The 16,257-nt window shown below is 41.6% G+C and overlaps 1 protein-coding gene across 2 annotated transcripts in view; it reads left to right on the top strand.

The window, feature by feature from the left end:
• The window catches only part of BASP1 (brain abundant membrane attached signal protein 1), a 54,510-nt gene that overhangs the window by 15,530 nt on the left and 22,723 nt on the right, over positions 1-16,257 (top strand). Inside the window, exon 1 of one of the 2 annotated variants that reach the window (XM_034657074.1) lies at positions 11,459-11,483. The exons of the other annotated variant lie outside the window; for it this stretch is intronic. The gene's annotated coding sequence lies outside the window, so the exon portion shown is untranslated. Of the gene's footprint in view, positions 1-11,458; positions 11,484-16,257 lie in introns of those variants that run through there. 2 annotated transcript variants of the gene reach the window in all.

Here is a 16,257-nt window from a genome sequence, read left to right as displayed (position 1 = left end):
TAATAGGTTTCTTTTTTACATCTTAAAAGTATAGTTATAGTTGAGATGATCACAGTCTTCATTGCCTGTATTGGTGAGCTGAGTTGGGGTGTGAGACCATCTACATGATTTATACCCTAAACACTTAACTACTTATACTGTTAAATCAGTACTTCATCTTTAAATGAATTCAGTTTATGGATTAGCTAGCTGCACCTGTGACCTTCCCCTGATTCCCCTCAGCTCAGCACACAGAAGGGCACTTCTGTGTCCATCAAAAGGAGCTAGCCGTCAGGAAAAGGGAGAGCGCCGCTAAAGGTGGTCTAATCCATAAGGTCAAGCCAGTTTGATTTAAATTGGGTAGTAGAATAGAAAGGACAGTGATAACTCTGTGCAGTTCCTTTTTTATCTCAGGCACTGTTTAGTCTCCCGAACTTCATGCTCTGTCTGGAACCCGTGGCCCCGTTGTAGGTCAGGTACTCAGAAGATGTATTTAGCTGGAATGCCGCGGAATCGATGGTTGAGCAGGAATTTATGACACAAACTGGCTGATGGATACGCCTTTTGATGTGTATTTCCAAGCAGTTTACTAGATGATATTTTCCCTCCTTTATTTTTCCTTAAACCCTCTGATGTGATGCATCAAGGAAGCCCGAGCTCTGTTGCTGTAGGTGTGTAGATTCGGTCATCTCTGAACTGCGGGGAGTTCACGTGGGCCTCCGTCTTCGGCTGTTGTGAGCACACACTTCACCTCCCCTCTGCAGTTTTGAAGATTATTCTGTTTCTGCTTAATAAACATGGTACTGGTGTGGATGCACATGATACACTCACACATTTGCAGCCCTGAGTTAAAAAAAAAAAAAAAGACATACAGTTAAAAGATACAATATTACTTTTGTGATGAATGTATCCTTTTTAAAGATCAGGGTGGAGACCAAGCTTTTTAAAAGCAGTTCCAGTGAGCAACCAATGTGGGATTTTTCTGCTCTGTTAAATGCAACGTGGGAAAATACAAACCACATTAAGCTATTGCAGAATTAATGTTTGTTTATTGAATGAGCTGGGAGATGCAAAGACCGGTTTCCTTCCTTTAAGGAGCTTAGAGTTGGGGAAGGCAAACAAGCACACCAGTAATCACAATGAGACAAGTGTTGGTCTCTAGATATGTGGGATAGAGACGCCGGCCAGAAGATAGCCACTACCGTAGCTGTTTGGATCAGTGATTGCTTCTGTCTTTTCTCTGTTCTACTGTATGTCAGTTGACCCCCGTCTTTCACTTGACTAAGCCATGTGAGATATTCCAAGTTCAGTTGGCAATTATGGAAAGAGTTTTATGTGAATATCACTTTTGAGAATATGGAATTCAGGATTGATTTTGTTTCATATAAAGGCCTGAATTACCAGATAGAAAAGACATTTATGTATCTTACATTTCCATCAAAAACAAAGTGTTTAAGGATTGGAAATGGAAGGAAGAGCCTTCCAAAAATAGTTAGTAATTAAAACGCAGTAGGAAATATACTTTGTATCTCTACCCTATGGTGCCTGAAGGACCTCTTGGGGAAATGTCCCCCGCAGGTGTCCTCTCCTGCCAGCGTAACTGCACTAACGGTACTCAGGGTACTCGGCTGGGGGGATTGACGGAGGAATTGCTGTTGCTCCCATCTTCAAGATGCCAAGAAAAGCTCACGGGGGTTTGCAGGATCCTTCAAATCTTTATTCTAGGCAAGCTGACTTCTTGAATCTGAGGTGTAAGTGGTGTTTGTCTTTTATTCCAGAGAGAGATGTAATCCCTAGGAACACAAATTGGGGGTGCAAGGAAGCGACTCTGAAATTACACATGACATACGATGACAAGGGGTATCTCTGTACAAAGAAAACATTTTATTGTGATAAAGTCTGCTTTGGAAAATGTTAATGCCGGAGCTTTTTCGTGAATTGGGTAAGTTTGCAGGGCTAAGGTGGACCACAGATCATTTTTCCCTTAATATTTTGTTACAGGATTCTATTTCCCTCCAGACGTAGTCCCTTTTGCCCTAAAGTGCTGGTTCTCTGGACTCCTAAATTGCAAATAGTTTACTGAAGTAACCGAGACTCTCGAACGTGATTTTTTTTTTTTTAATCTCAACAAAGTTAGGGCAAGGTTGGTAGCCAGTCTCTTATCATGCCTCTAGCCTTCAGCTTCCAGTCTGATTTGTTCTACCTGCCATCTCTAATGGCTGACTGACAAATGATTATTTCTCACCGGAACCCTGTCTCTCTAACTGTGGTTTTCCTAGAACTTAAGGCAGTAGGTGGCCCAGAGTAATTCCTCAATGTGAATCAATGTATTAATCCTTGAGATTATTCTACCTTTCAGGGAGAAAAGCAAAAATGACTTCTTAACTATAGGTGTCAAACCAGTGTATACATTGGTGATAATCTTGGGCAAATTATTCAGAGGGCTAGTTGCCTGGCTGGTAAATAGGAAATCAAGTGTTCCCCTTGTGTTGATGTTCTGTCCTAAATAATTAAATGGCTGCTGAATATATTCTGAAAGTATGTCTTATGGGTTTAGTTTTCATGTCATTGTTTATTTTTTTAAACCCAAATATTTTTATAATAGGAATTAAAGATTTATATGAAATCCTCAGAGATTCTGGTATCTAGAGGCTGAGTAGCTCAAATATGATTAATGCACACTTTTAATTAGGTCCATATTTTAAGAAAAATTGTTAACAAGCAGTCTTGATATAAATAGATCACAATTCTGTGTATCAAAAAAGCTGGCGTGTTACTGTGTAATTCCCCTGAAATTTTCAAAAGCTGGAATTTTTCTGTAGAACTTGAAAGCTTATTAGTGGAATCTCCCAGCTCATACTGCAGTAAACACCCAAGGATTCTTCATGAAAGTGTTGAAACAAAGATGGAAAGACTGATAGGGTTATCTGATTAGGGACGTGAAGAACCTTCCTTTGAGCTCATCTGGAATGCTTTTCTGAATTAAAACACAGACAATAGCCCTTAACCTTAGTGACTTGGATAGTTTTCATTTTGGAGAAGGAAAACTGCCAAAGTCTGTGGTTGAACTTGCAGGCATTACAGGTATGGACCCATGGGAATGAGGTATTTCAACGAGGATTCTGTCTTCTGACTCTTGCTAGGTGTTCCCTGATGTTACTTTCTAATATCAGAGTACTCCTGTCCCCAAACCGAGTGCAACACAATGTGTGTGTGTGTGTGTGTGTGTGTGTGAAGAGGCTGTGTAGTTATGTAAATGATCTTTGGGGGGATCATTGTCTTTTCAGCTTGGCACTTCAGTTAACACTTTGGTTTTCGACTTGAAATATTTTTTGTGAATTACACTCATTCTGTTGTCTAGGTGCCTTTCTGTTTTCTCTTTATTGAAATTGCCTTTTTTTTTTTGAGAGCAGCATTGGAGTTTTCCTTTTCCTTAAAATCTTAACAGATTCATTTGGTTCTCACCATTTCAACCTTCTTACACAGAAAAAATGGTCCCTGTTTTCAACCAACTCAATTTACATAGCTGGCTTTCCGAGTTTTTATTGAAGCCAAAATAAAACTTCAAAGAAACTGTAGAAGCTTGAGTCTCCCATCTCTCCCTTTCAACTAACACCTACCAATGTTTATCTTGGGAATAGTTTGATGTTTATTTGATGAAACGTGTAGTTAAGTGTTAATGGAGATGAATGTCAAGCTTCAGAATGGTGTGAAGAAACCTTTAATATTCTGTGTTAAGCATTTGATGCTCTGTGGTCAGGGGTTTCTGTGGAACCCATGAAAGCGAGGAGGAAAAAATGCTTGCTTGGCCCCTACATTGTCTTGACCAAATGTGCTAGAGGGCAGCCACATCCCTTTCTCATTGGACCGTGGCTCACCTTTTTCTCTTCATCCCCTACCATCTCTCTCACTGCCTCACGCCATCTCCAGTTCGTCATCCTATTTTCTAGCACCGGGAACTGTTCGTAATTTCTGGTAAATATCTGAAGTGTGACATAAGCGATATTGCTATTTAAACATGACTCATTATGATTGCATTTAAATATTGTTGTGACAGTGACTTTTCAAAGAATACGTGGAAATTTCTGTTTGAGTGTAAACTGTTAATCACCTGCTTTCTGTTCAACTTTGGTAATCTCTGGTAGACTTTTAAGTATCTTTCCACTCAAATGAGGGGTGTCCAGTTCTGATAAATGCCTAGGAAAGGAGGATTGGTTTAGTGGTTGCTCATTTACCCTTACAAGAAGCCAGTGGAGTTGGCTTCATCCAATAGGATATGTAAACCAGCTGTCAGATAAAACCACACATCACCTTCTTACCTGGATAGTCCATCAACACACGACTAAATATTGCACATGTCCTTTAGCTCTTTCTGGAAGAAGATAAGGCATATTTGAAAAGTCCTCTCATTCCCTTTGTTTTTTCTTGATAAACCATTTTTTGAAGCCACCAAATTCAGGGTCTGAAAACATAGGCCAGTGTTGGTACTTGTAACAGAAGGCCATGTATTTGGTGATAATTGTTGCCCTCACACTCATCCTGGGATGGAAGTCTCAGTGTCCTGAGGCTGTGTTTAGATAGCCCAGGTTATTGATCCAAATTACAGCTTCATTTATCTCCAAGGCCTGGCAAAGCAAGGCTGATTCTCATTAGGGCCCAGCTAGGATTTCACGTATGTGTGGCATGTTTGCATCTCATAATGCCCTCCTATGGTTGAAAATCCAGGCTTCAGTTAGTGAGGCAAAACTCTTCGAGTCTGGATTCCCCCCAAATCTCTGAATATGTTCTTATTCGGAATCCTGTTTACTGCTGACGACTGTGGTGGCGGCGGAGTCTTTGGAAATGTCACTCCCATGGTGTGGTGGCGTTCGCCTTTCCTCTTTCCGTCTGTGCTCCTGTAGTCGGAGCTGTTAATGGAGATGTAACTGCAAAGACTACTAAATAAAAAGCCTGGATTGTCGTGATTTCCACTCTAAGCTGACAGCGTAAAACCATCCTTACCAGGGAAGACAAAGCTCTGCAGAGATTCACTTTTTTTAAATGATTATTTTACAACATTTTATAACCTTTTAATTGCAATATAACAAAATAAAACCTTTTGGTCTACTGAACACAGGCTTACCATGCGCCATGTGGGCAGTGTTCCAGGCTTTACAAAGACTGACGTTCTAAGGTAGAGCATCGTGATGGGGTGGGTACTGTTGTTAGCCCATTGTACAGATGATGAGATTTGGGCACAGAGAAACGAGCGATTACGTAGCCAGTGGGACTTAGCCTTTTTCGGCCCATGTTCTATGCTAGTAGCTTGCCGGAAGCATTCCCAGTCAATAGAAAAACTTACTTTGTTGCTTCTAATTTGGGTGATTTTTATTCTGCTTCTTTAAATAAGTCCTGTGCGTGAGCTGCCTCTGTTGGAAATTAACTGGATTCCAAAGCTCGCCTAGTTCTGTCCCCAAACTGGAGCAGAGCCAATGCCCGTGGCCATCCTCGTGCTTGTGAGCCCCTGAGGGCCCCTGGTATCCCAGACACCCCTTCCCCTTGTCCCTTGGCCTGGGTGATGAAGGACTGTGATAGATCCACCTGGACTTAGTCCTCAGTTCACACCTTACTTACATCTACGTTGGCTTGGGCCAATGCCTCCAGCCTTAGCTTCAGTTCCTTTTGTGTCTGATTTGGCATGAAAGAGGTCTAATTGCAGTTGTTGCAGGGATTAGCCAGGCCGGGAGCACCCCCAGAAGAAGGGGTGGTAGTTACTGTCATTCCTTTCCCTGCTCCAATCTAGATCTTTGTTTCCTTAGAGCATTTGTGACAAATTGTCATTATTCTGCTTGTGAATTTGTCTTCCGTATTCATGAACTGTGTCTTACTGTGTGATCATATTGTGGGTGAACTTGTTTGATTTGTGTGTGACTCTTAACTATCTCCGTTATTAGCCTGTAGTGTTCCACACTTGCACTCTGCTACCAGCCCCCCCCGTGTTCTGTGCACGGTTCAATTTCCAGCATCCAGTACCTTGTATGTCTTCAGTGAATATTTGGCTACTGCCAACAGAAAACAAAGCAGGAGAGCTCTTGCCAGAATGTTCATCAGGCACAATTTCTCCAGGGCGGGATGTGCTGGGTACTATGTGAAATCAGGTGAAGTTAATTCTTTGCAAATAGATGCTTACACTGTAAACTGTAAAACAGGGTCCAAGATTTCTAATATTTTAGGTTCTCAAATAGTAGAAGATAAGTTTCTATTCTACGGGAATCTACATATTAAATATTTCCAGTATCTACCTTCCTGATAAGAATGGGTACATTACACATTCCCAGAGAGAGTTTGGTCCAGCATTGTGTGTGTGTGTGTGTGTATGTGTAACAAGTAATTTAATTCATGCCAGTATAATTGAATGTAGGTTTGTGAGTGATCTGCTTTAACTTCAGACTGAATTTTACATAGTTGTCACTTGTTTGCTTTGTGTATACAGGTAAAAATTGTACTGAACCTTAAACACGAATAAAATGTAGGAGTGGTATCCAGTATCGGGAAAACACATTCTGGCTTAGGAGTACATTATCTGTGAACATCTGGGGACCTGTGTTGTCGTTAGTAACACCTGCGAAGCTGGGGTCTGACACTGAGTCCTGGGGGTCGTCTCTTCAACCCCCATTTTAGGGAAGAGGGAACTCATGATAGAGGGCTCTGAGTTACCCACACATTCACTACTGTTGTCTGTACTGTCAGATCCTAAAATGATCCTTTAGCCTAAGTAGGACTTGATAGAAGTATACCATTGAATATATATTTGCATTGATGTACATTGAAGATACTAGAATCACAGTTTTTAAAAAGATAGTTAAATGTCAGTGTTGAAATAAGACATTTTCCCAAGTAGTGGCTTTCAAATAAATTACAAATTGTTTTCATATTTAATATTTTAATTAAAATTATTTTAAAATTAAAAGAGGATTTTTTTAAAAATTATTTTTTTCTCTCTCATTTTGAAGATGGAGGGGATTTATCATTGTTGATGCTGTTTTTGTCTCCGTGGAGCTATTCCATTAACACTGTTTGGTTTCACTGTTACATTCTAATTGTTAATAGACATTGTATTACTGCTAAATCTAAATACCAAATACATGACATTTTGTGTATAAATCTGTACAAATCTATAAATGCCACTTTGCCTCTATGATTAATTCTATTTCTTTTGTAAACATTCTCACCTCAGCGATTTAATATATGAAATTCTGAGATTAATGATAAATAAATTGTATAATTTTTAGGCTTTTAGAAATTACTAGGCTCTGCATAGAAAGTTACATAATTTTTTTTTCCCCTCTAGGCAGAGTATCTCCATAACTGTTAGAAAAATAGAAAACTTGCTGGGGTGAGAAAAGACAAAAAAAGAGAAAGGGGTAAGGGAGGGAAGAAAAGAAAAGGAGAGAAGGAAGGAATTGATCATAGGGAATAAATTCACTGTGTGGGATAGCTCAGCTGACATCGGGATGGATTCTTTGGAAGCATCCGGATTCAGAATGATGTGCGTGTGACACTTCTGCTTGTGTTGCTTTTGTAGGGTCAAAACATAAATCTGGGAAATGAAGTGAATTATTGATAGGTTGAATAGTATCAACGGCATGTGTGGACAGAGGGGAAAAGACTCAAGATGACTCTAGAAAGGGATAGATGTTTTCTAGCTAGAATTCTTGGAGACAGCTTCATAGTAGAGCTCCATCATACTCAAAAGTATTTGGAGGATGGGACACCTGGGTGGCTCAGTCAGTTAAGCATCCGACTCTTGATTTCGGCTCAGGTCATGATCTCAGGGTCCTGGGATCCAGCCTTGTGTTGGGCTCCACACTCCGTGGGGAGTGTGCTTGAAATTCTCTCTCTTCCTCTCCCTCTGGCCCTTCCCCGTTCTTGCTCTCTTTCTTTCTCTCTCAACTAAATACGTAAATCTTAAAAAAAAAAAAAAAAAAAAGTATTTGGAAGAGGTATTTCAGCCAGAAATGATTACCACAACTTGTCCCAGCTTTAAGGATGGGCTTAGCCTCTTCAGAGGACAGTCTCAACTGTATTTGACAAGAACAGAACCCTTCCCGTAAAAGACCTTTGGGAAGGTAGAAATTCTCAATCACAGTGGCCACGACAACCCTGAAAACTAGGTTGAAAACTGAGCCCCCATAATGGCCAATGGGGAGGCAGTGGGACTGGTATTTCATCCAAGTGTGAATACTAACAGAGCAGCACCAAGGTCCCCAAGTCTGTAGCTCTCCGGTGCAGAGCGTTGTTACATGGGCAGGGGAGAAAAACCTGAGCCGAGGGCTGACCTACATGCAAGTTGGTGAGCTTGAAGGGGATTTTTAGATTTAGAATGGGGTTCTGGTTATTATTTCAACCATTGTTATTTAATTTGAATTCCTTAAAGCACAACTTATTATTGGAGAAATGGTACTATGCTTTGGGTCAACTCACATTTCTGTAACTAGACACAGTTGTGTGAGGGTTTTTGTAACTTAGAGGAATCTGAAAGAGGGGCCTCCTTCCCTAATTGCCCATTTCCACAGTTTGCTTTACAAGCCCTTCCATAAGAGACCTTTCTCAAAATTGCATTTTTGCTCCCCTCGAGTCTCTGGGTCTCTGAACTCTGGCTGTAACCATTGCAGAGAAGCACCCCAGCTTCTGTCAGTCATCTTGCCTCACATTATAAAAGCCATTTCAATTTCTGAGTGTTGGATTCTTACTTGGATTGACAGTCGAAACATGGATCTGAGAGGCTTCTGATCCGGGGCCCCGCAGACTGAGGAGGGCTCCCCAGGTCCTCTAAAGGATGTGGATTCTGACTTCATACATTACAACTAAGTTAGAGTGATGTTTTCACGTGGTACAGGGGACTGAAAAGCAGAAATGTTCCTGTGTCTCATTCAACTATGGAAGAAATAGTTGAATACCAGACTGCCCAATGGATGGGTGTTCATAGACTCTGACCTGCAAGTTGTAACTCTTACCTGGAATACTCCTTCAAAAGGTGTGCATGGTTGGGAGTCAACTTTGATGTGGCCTGTAAAGTTCCTGGCCCGGCACTGAAGCTGGCCTTTGATGGAAGAACTCCTCAGTTAATTTTAAGAAATTGTACCTCTTTTAGTAAAAGACAGTGGCTGGAATTACGTACGTGAGAATGGCTGTCTAAATCCTCTGGCACTTCCTATGTCCCAGATTTTTAACTTAAAAGAATTGGTAGACTTTGTGTTATGAGAATCAGGGGATAAATGTAGTGCAGAGGATTTGGCAAATATTTAGCATTTTTGTGGTCTCTTTAACAGTGCCCCACTGTTTCCTGGGGGAACAGGCATTAGGGATCAGAGAAACTGTGAATCCCGGCATCTGGGCCACCATGGGGCTGTCTTGGCCACGGACTGGCTGGTACCCCCAGGGTCATGAGTCTTCCTTTGTCTTGTTCTCAGTTACTTAGGATTGTTTCGGTTCAGACAGGTCTGAGATAATCCAGACCTGGGATAGTGAACAGATGGTTTCGTGCTATTCAATATTCTGGTAAATATGGGGCACCTGGCTGGCTCAGTGGGTAGAGCATGTGACTCTTGATCTTGGGGTCATGTGTTCAAGCCCCAATTGGGTGTTGAGCTCACTAAACAAAATACGTATATGTATAAAAATAAAAAATATTCTGGTAAATAGATTTTAGATGGTTGCCTGTAGTCCTGTTGCTGGAATTCTCCCTCAGCTGTAAATGCAGCAGTCTCTCTGGCGCATACTACATTTAGCCACGGTTTGTAAACTGATGTGACGGAAAGACCACGTTCCTACCTAATGTTTGTTACCTGGAGAAAGACCAATAGGTGTGCCTATCAGAGCAACCTCTTTTGGGACCTTCCTCTGCCGATTTGAAGCCAAAACAATTAGCCATACTTTTTAAAATAAAAGGTTATTTTTTCTCATGTGCTGTTGCTGTGTGTGATGGATAAGGCTACAAAATTTTGAACTTCGTACCTGTGTGGCATTAATTCTGTGGGGGGACTGTGCTCTGTGCAGTGGCGGGGGGCAGGGAGGTCATTTCAGCAGAATCATGTAAAAATATCTGCAACTCGAGTTGGACATGACTCTGGGGAATGGTGGTGTTTCGTAATCATTACCGTAAGGACAATGCCGTGTGTCTTCTGTGACGGAACACTCTCATTGCATACATTTGAGGATTCGTAAAACCAAGTTCAGACACTGACCAAGTTCAGTCACCGAGGTGTTTGCAAACTCAGAAGCGAGGAGACAGTGTGTTCCACTGCAGGGTGTGAGTTGCTTTCGGCCCAGAGGATAGCAGGTGTCCTAAAAGCAAGCATGTTTTTGGTTGCCCCCATTAAACAAGGGGGCCCTGGATGGCGCCCTACCATCTGGATTGCAGTGGTGTTCTCTTACAGCTTTTAAAGTGCTTTTCCATATTGTTGCTGCTTGATTACCTTTATTTGAGTCCCATGCCACCATTCCACAGGTTCTAGTGTCTTGTAATTATGGAGGTCTTATACCACATATTAAACTTGAAAAGGCTTACATCTCAAATGTATTTTGCATTAATGATAAATCTATATGTGTTGATTTGTAGAAGCTTGATGGCGTCACTCTTACTGTAACATTGGTCTCAGCCCTTCAGGCAGCTCTGACAAAATATCCGAGAGCGAGTGGCTTAAACAATAAATACTCTAAGTTCACTCAGCTTTGAGGCTGGGAAGGCCGGGATCGAGGCACCGATGGATTTCGGGGTCTGGTAGGAGCACTCTTCCTGGTTGATTGAGGACTGTGTTCTTGCCCTCTGCTCTCGTGGTGGAGGGGGCCAGGTGGTCTCTGGGGCCTGCCTGTCTGAGAAGAGCACTGATCCCATTCATCAGGGCTTCCCCCCAAGTGACCTAACACCCACCTCCCAGAGGCGCTCCCTCCAAATACCATCACATCGGGGGTTAGGTTTCAACATGAGTTTGGCGGGGGGCAGAAGCATTCAGTCTGTAGCCACACTTAAGGACGTATTCATTAAAGTCTGGAGGTCTTCTTTTTATATTTTGGAGGCTCTGTTTAGGCTCTGTTTTATTTCTTTGAGATCTCAAAACTTTCAGACTTTACAGGACCCTTGAGCGCTGACACCCTTGCCCCATACCTGCAGGGCCCCATGATGCAAGAAACTTCCCTATTGCTGGGCTGGCTTTGCCTCACCTCTTGGTGGGTGGGTCTGACCTGTGCAAGCCACGGTGTCAGGTGTCAGAGTCGCAAAGCCTTGTTTTTCAGCCAGAAGAAAATTCAAAAGTAAGAAGGCATCTGTTCCTCTCTTGCTGGGTGCGTGCGTGCGGCACGTCAGAGTTTTATGACTCCTTGGGTTGCAAAGTTCAGGGTCTTCTCTTCCCTCCTGAGCTGTGGGGCTGGCAAAAGTCTAAATAGACGTGATTCACTGGCGTGGGATTTGAAAGCCAAATTTAGTTACCACTTCCAGAGACCACTTCAGTCCTGTTCAACCAGTGGTAAGGCAGTTCCCATCATCTTTTTTTTTTTCTTTTTTTTGTTTATAACCTACTTAAAATCACTGGTGACACATGGCTTCTTTACCTTTTTAAGCCTTCGGTGTAGACTCTTCATGTTTTCTATAAATGGCTCTTTTTTTCACATACTAACATTTCCATATCTTTGCCTGCTTTGTCCTTTCCTATTTCATTAATTTTTCTTAAACCCACAATCTCATCTCTCTCTCTCTCTCTCTTTTGACCATCCCTAAGGCTTCTCATTTGACTGTGTTTTGAGGCTTCCATTTTGCTTTTACTTACTGTTAAGATTCTTGCTAGTGCTCTTTGGTGTGTGCATGCTAAAATACGCAACGTCAATTTGATGTTTGTTCCACTTGACTGAAACGTCACTTATTCTTCATAAAAACTGCATTTTATAGAAAAGGAATTCTTTGATGAATGTATCTATTTTGTGACATTAGCTGCATTGATTTTACAGTAAGTATTAAAAATCAACCTAATTTTTGTTACTACTTATTTTTCACAGCATCAGTAATATTTTATGTGGTGAATTCATTGAGCAGATTTGGTATTTTCAGGTGATACCGTACTTTGACCACTAATTGTTGAGAAATGTATGTGTTTGAGAGATGGTCATGGTGGGGAGGGAGTCCTATGAATGCTTTTATTGCCAAATGTGTTGAGATATTTTAACCTGAATTTTTGGTGCTTAAAGAGTGGCTTTGAGAAATTTAACTCTGGTAGAATTAGATTTTTTTTGCATAGATAGAGCAGAAAATTTAAAGTTATAATGGGTTAAATGACAGAGAAGTTTAATTCTCTCTTTTACATAAAATTCCAAAAATGGGTATCAGGGCTGATGTGGCAGGTCAGTGGTGTTTTCAAGATACCAGGCTCCTGTCTCTTAGCTTTCATTCTCCATGTTGATTTCTGCCCTCATGGTTCAGAATGGCCGCTGGAATGCTGAGCTCTCTTTTTTCAGAAGTACCTATAGCACTTTAGATCGTATTTTGTGTGCCAGCACTTGATAGTGGAGTTATGAACTTATTTTAAGTAGAAGGAGGACACAAGCAATTGGATACCTCGGTGGTGGAGGTTGGTCCCCCAAACCCCCATATGTCTGCCTGGGCAGTGGGGCAGATGGTGGTTTTACTCTCCTGGATGGAGAACACAGGAAAAGGAGTAGGTTCAGGTAGGTGGGAAAGGTGGTGATGGGGAAACCTTGAGTTTGAGGTACCCAAGGGATGTCCATGTTGGGTCAGTGGTATACCACAGCATGGCCGAGGCTGCAGCTCAGGAAAGAACAGTGGGTAAGCTATCGACACAAGAAAAAGGAACCCCCAGCATCCCAGAAGGCTCTTGAAACTGTGAAAGGGGGTGAATCTCAGGAAAAGCGAGACAATTGAATTGATGAGAACCAAGGGTGATGCCTCCGTCAACCTTTGAAGGAAGTCATGGACGGAAGAGAGACGCTTAGGTCGAGGCTCGAAGATGAGAAGGTTCTGTGGAAAATTAGAGGGAAGCAATAGCTGTGTTTTCTCTTTTTCTTTTCTTTTTTTTTAGAGGGGCAGGGAGGGACAGAGGGAGAGAGGGAATCTTAAGCAGGTTCCATACCCAACTTGGTCTCAATCTCACAACCCTGAGATCACGACCCTCGGCCGAAATCAGACGCTTAACCGAATGAGCCACTCAAGGGCCTCAATGGCTGTGGGCTTTTTTGGGGTTTTTTTTGGTTTTTTAGCTTCACTTTCACCATTGGACTGTTGTTTGGTATTACGGAAGCATCACAAAGACAAGCATTTTAACTTCAAAGAAGGCTAGGTGTGAAGGGCACCACAAGACCACTGCTGTCTGCTGAAGAAGAGCACTGAGGTCTTTGTTGTCTCATTTAATTATTAATAGATCCTCTCTCAGTAAATCTTCTCTCATGTAAAGGTATTATTATCCCCATTTTATGCATATGAAAAACAGGTTTACGAGGTTAGGCAGCTGTCTCTTTGCCATGCAGCAGAAAGGGATGGAACAGGGGTTTGGAATCCAAGAGCATTTATGGGTTCTGGTCATAAATGGTAAGTGCTGTATTGATACTACAACCTAAGTTTCTTTGCTCTCAAGTGGTCAGAATAAGTGATGAGAATTAAAAAAAGAAAGAAAGAAAGAAAGAAAGAAAGAAAGAAAGAAAGAAAGAAAGAAAGAAAGGAAAGAAAAAGATGATGACTGTCTTGTTTCCCAACCCGAAAACATTCCCATGTGACCATCTTCTTTCACGATAATGTTATTGCAAACCAGGAAGAGCCTGATTGGTCTTCGCAGCATCTTTCAGACCTGAATCACACCCTCATCTGATAATAGGAACTGAGTCACTGGTCAAGTGTGTTCATCTAAGACTAGACCCAGATCCGCAAACTTCCTCAAGGGACCAGATAGTAAATGTTTTAGGCTTTGCCAGCCGTGCGATGGCTGTCACGACTACTCGACCCGGCTTGTGTGGGATGAAAGCAGCTGCAGTGTGCAAATGAATGGGCATGGCTGTGTTCTAATTCAACTTTATTTCCAACAACAAGCAGGTGACCCAGTTTGCCGACCCCTGCCCTAGAAGAATGCTAAATTCTACCATTTCTGCTTTGAATCCTGCAAGTAAAATCATTTGACAAAATTGTGGAAATAGTGAATTATTCTTTCTTATTTCCAGAGCTCAAAAAATATTTAAGCTAGTTTTGTTTTTAAAATTGACTTTATCTTTGTAATGATCTTTTATAAGAGTCCCTATCTTACTTGCTATTTTATTTTCTCCTGGGTAGTCTTTATAGAATTCTGAGTTACCAAGGTCCTTCCAAAATTGCTCAAAATAATCTGTGTCTTTCAAGTCAGCTCCTAAGTCATGGAGAGCCTTGATCACCCAGCTGAGACTTTTGAGTTGCTCTGATCGCCATCAGTCTGCACCGTGACACCTGTTGTGTTAAACACTGGAAAGAGGAGGCTGGGAAGCTCACAGTATTGGCAGATTTTCATGCCTTTTATTCTCCAACGATAAGCAAACCACTAGTGCATTCAGGAGGCTTCCAGGAACAGAAAAATCCTTCCCCAGTAGTTTATCCGGTGTTTTGGTTTGTGTTATGCTATCTTAGAAAAGCATTGTAAAGTGCGATTCGCATGTGGGTAGTTCCACAGTATGTTCCAATTGCAAATCTTTAATTTGTACCATAGTTGAGAGTTTTTAGTAATTTGAACTAGACTAGAGTTTTAAGGGAAATATCTTTTTCTCATAAAAGAACAAACTGCGAGGACATTAGGATTTTGTATGCAGATCAGGGCAGACTATGATAAATGAGCCTAATTAATTTGTAAAGAATCATAAGCTGATTCTCTATTCTTTTTAGCTGTTAGTTCTCATTTATTTGAAATAGAGAAAGCAAATTTTTGTTAAAATAAATTGTAGTTCACCTTTTGTGTTCTTTGAAAGTGCCCTGTCCCTCCCAGGCAGGCTGCATGCGTTGCAGTAATACAGGATGGTATCTTTTATCTTTTCTTTAAGATTTTATTTATTTATTTTGAGAGAGAGAGGACACGAGTGAGCTGGGGGAGGGGCAGAGGGAGGGAGAGAGTCTTAAACACACTCCACACTGAGCGCGGAGCCATACATGGGGCTCGATCCCAGGGCCCTGAGATCATGGCCTGAGCTGAAATCAAGAGTTGGACACTTAACCTACTGAGCCACCCAGGCGCCCCCATAACAGGATGGCACCTTTAGCGCACGTACCCTCTCATGGCCTTGAGTGCTAGTATCTGTGTGACCTTTGGCTCTCTTCATGACTTACAGGGAATAAAATATTTTCTCCTGTGCAAAAGGTCTCTTGAAGTTTGAGTGACTGAAGGAGCTGGAAGACTGGGTGTGGGGAATCCTAAGAGTCCATGATAATCACGCATGACAGTCAAGTGTTGAAGATTCCACTTTGCCTGGCTTAGAGGATGCTTTGGAGTGTAGCCTCGTCTGCTTTCAGGGCTACATTACGAGTGGAATAAATCTGTGTGATTAAGTAAAATGGCGTAATTCTCATAAAAACTGTTCAATTTCCAATGAATCTATACTCAGTCAAGAGAGTCAAGAACTCAGTGGGGCGCCTGGGTAGCGCAGTCCTTGGGAGTCTGCCTTTGGCTCAGGGCGTGATCCTGGTGTTATGGGATCGAGCCCCGCATCAGGCTCCTCTGCTATGAGCCTGCTTCTTCCTCTCCCACTCCCCCTGCTTGTGTTCCCTCTCTCGCTGGCTGTCTCTCTGTCAAACAAATAAAAAATCTTAAAAAAAAAAAATAGTCAAGAACTCAGTGATGGTTTTGAAGAGCTGCATTTATTTCTCGGATTTTACTTTGATGAAGAATTGCAAATCCCACCTTTCAGTTGTCACAAATTGTGAGTCGTGTGATCTAGAATAATGAATTTTTACTATACGTCATGCTTGGTACTGATTCCTAAGACATTTTAGGCTTACGTTAGAGAGGTCCAGTGTAAAGGTGGAGAGAATAAATCTTAAAGCACCATTTCTGCTGGATGTCTTTATTTCGTGTATGCCAGCTTGGCCAGCCTGTTTTAGTTAACACTAAAAGAAGTAACAATGTTCTGACAACTGATCTCTATTTTAATGGGTGCTCCCTCTTTTATGGTTAGTCTCAGTTCATTTTAATTCACGCTTTGTATCTTTTCAGCCTTTGAACTGAATGAAGGTATAGCTTTGAGTTTCCTTTATTTTCCATGATAATTTATTCTCACCATTTATGT

Source organism: Ailuropoda melanoleuca, chromosome 3 (assembly GCF_002007445.2).
Source record: "Ailuropoda melanoleuca isolate Jingjing chromosome 3, ASM200744v2, whole genome shotgun sequence".
Taxonomy (NCBI): domain Eukaryota; kingdom Metazoa; phylum Chordata; class Mammalia; order Carnivora; family Ursidae; genus Ailuropoda; species Ailuropoda melanoleuca.
This window is presented reverse-complemented; position numbering and strand designations above follow the sequence as displayed.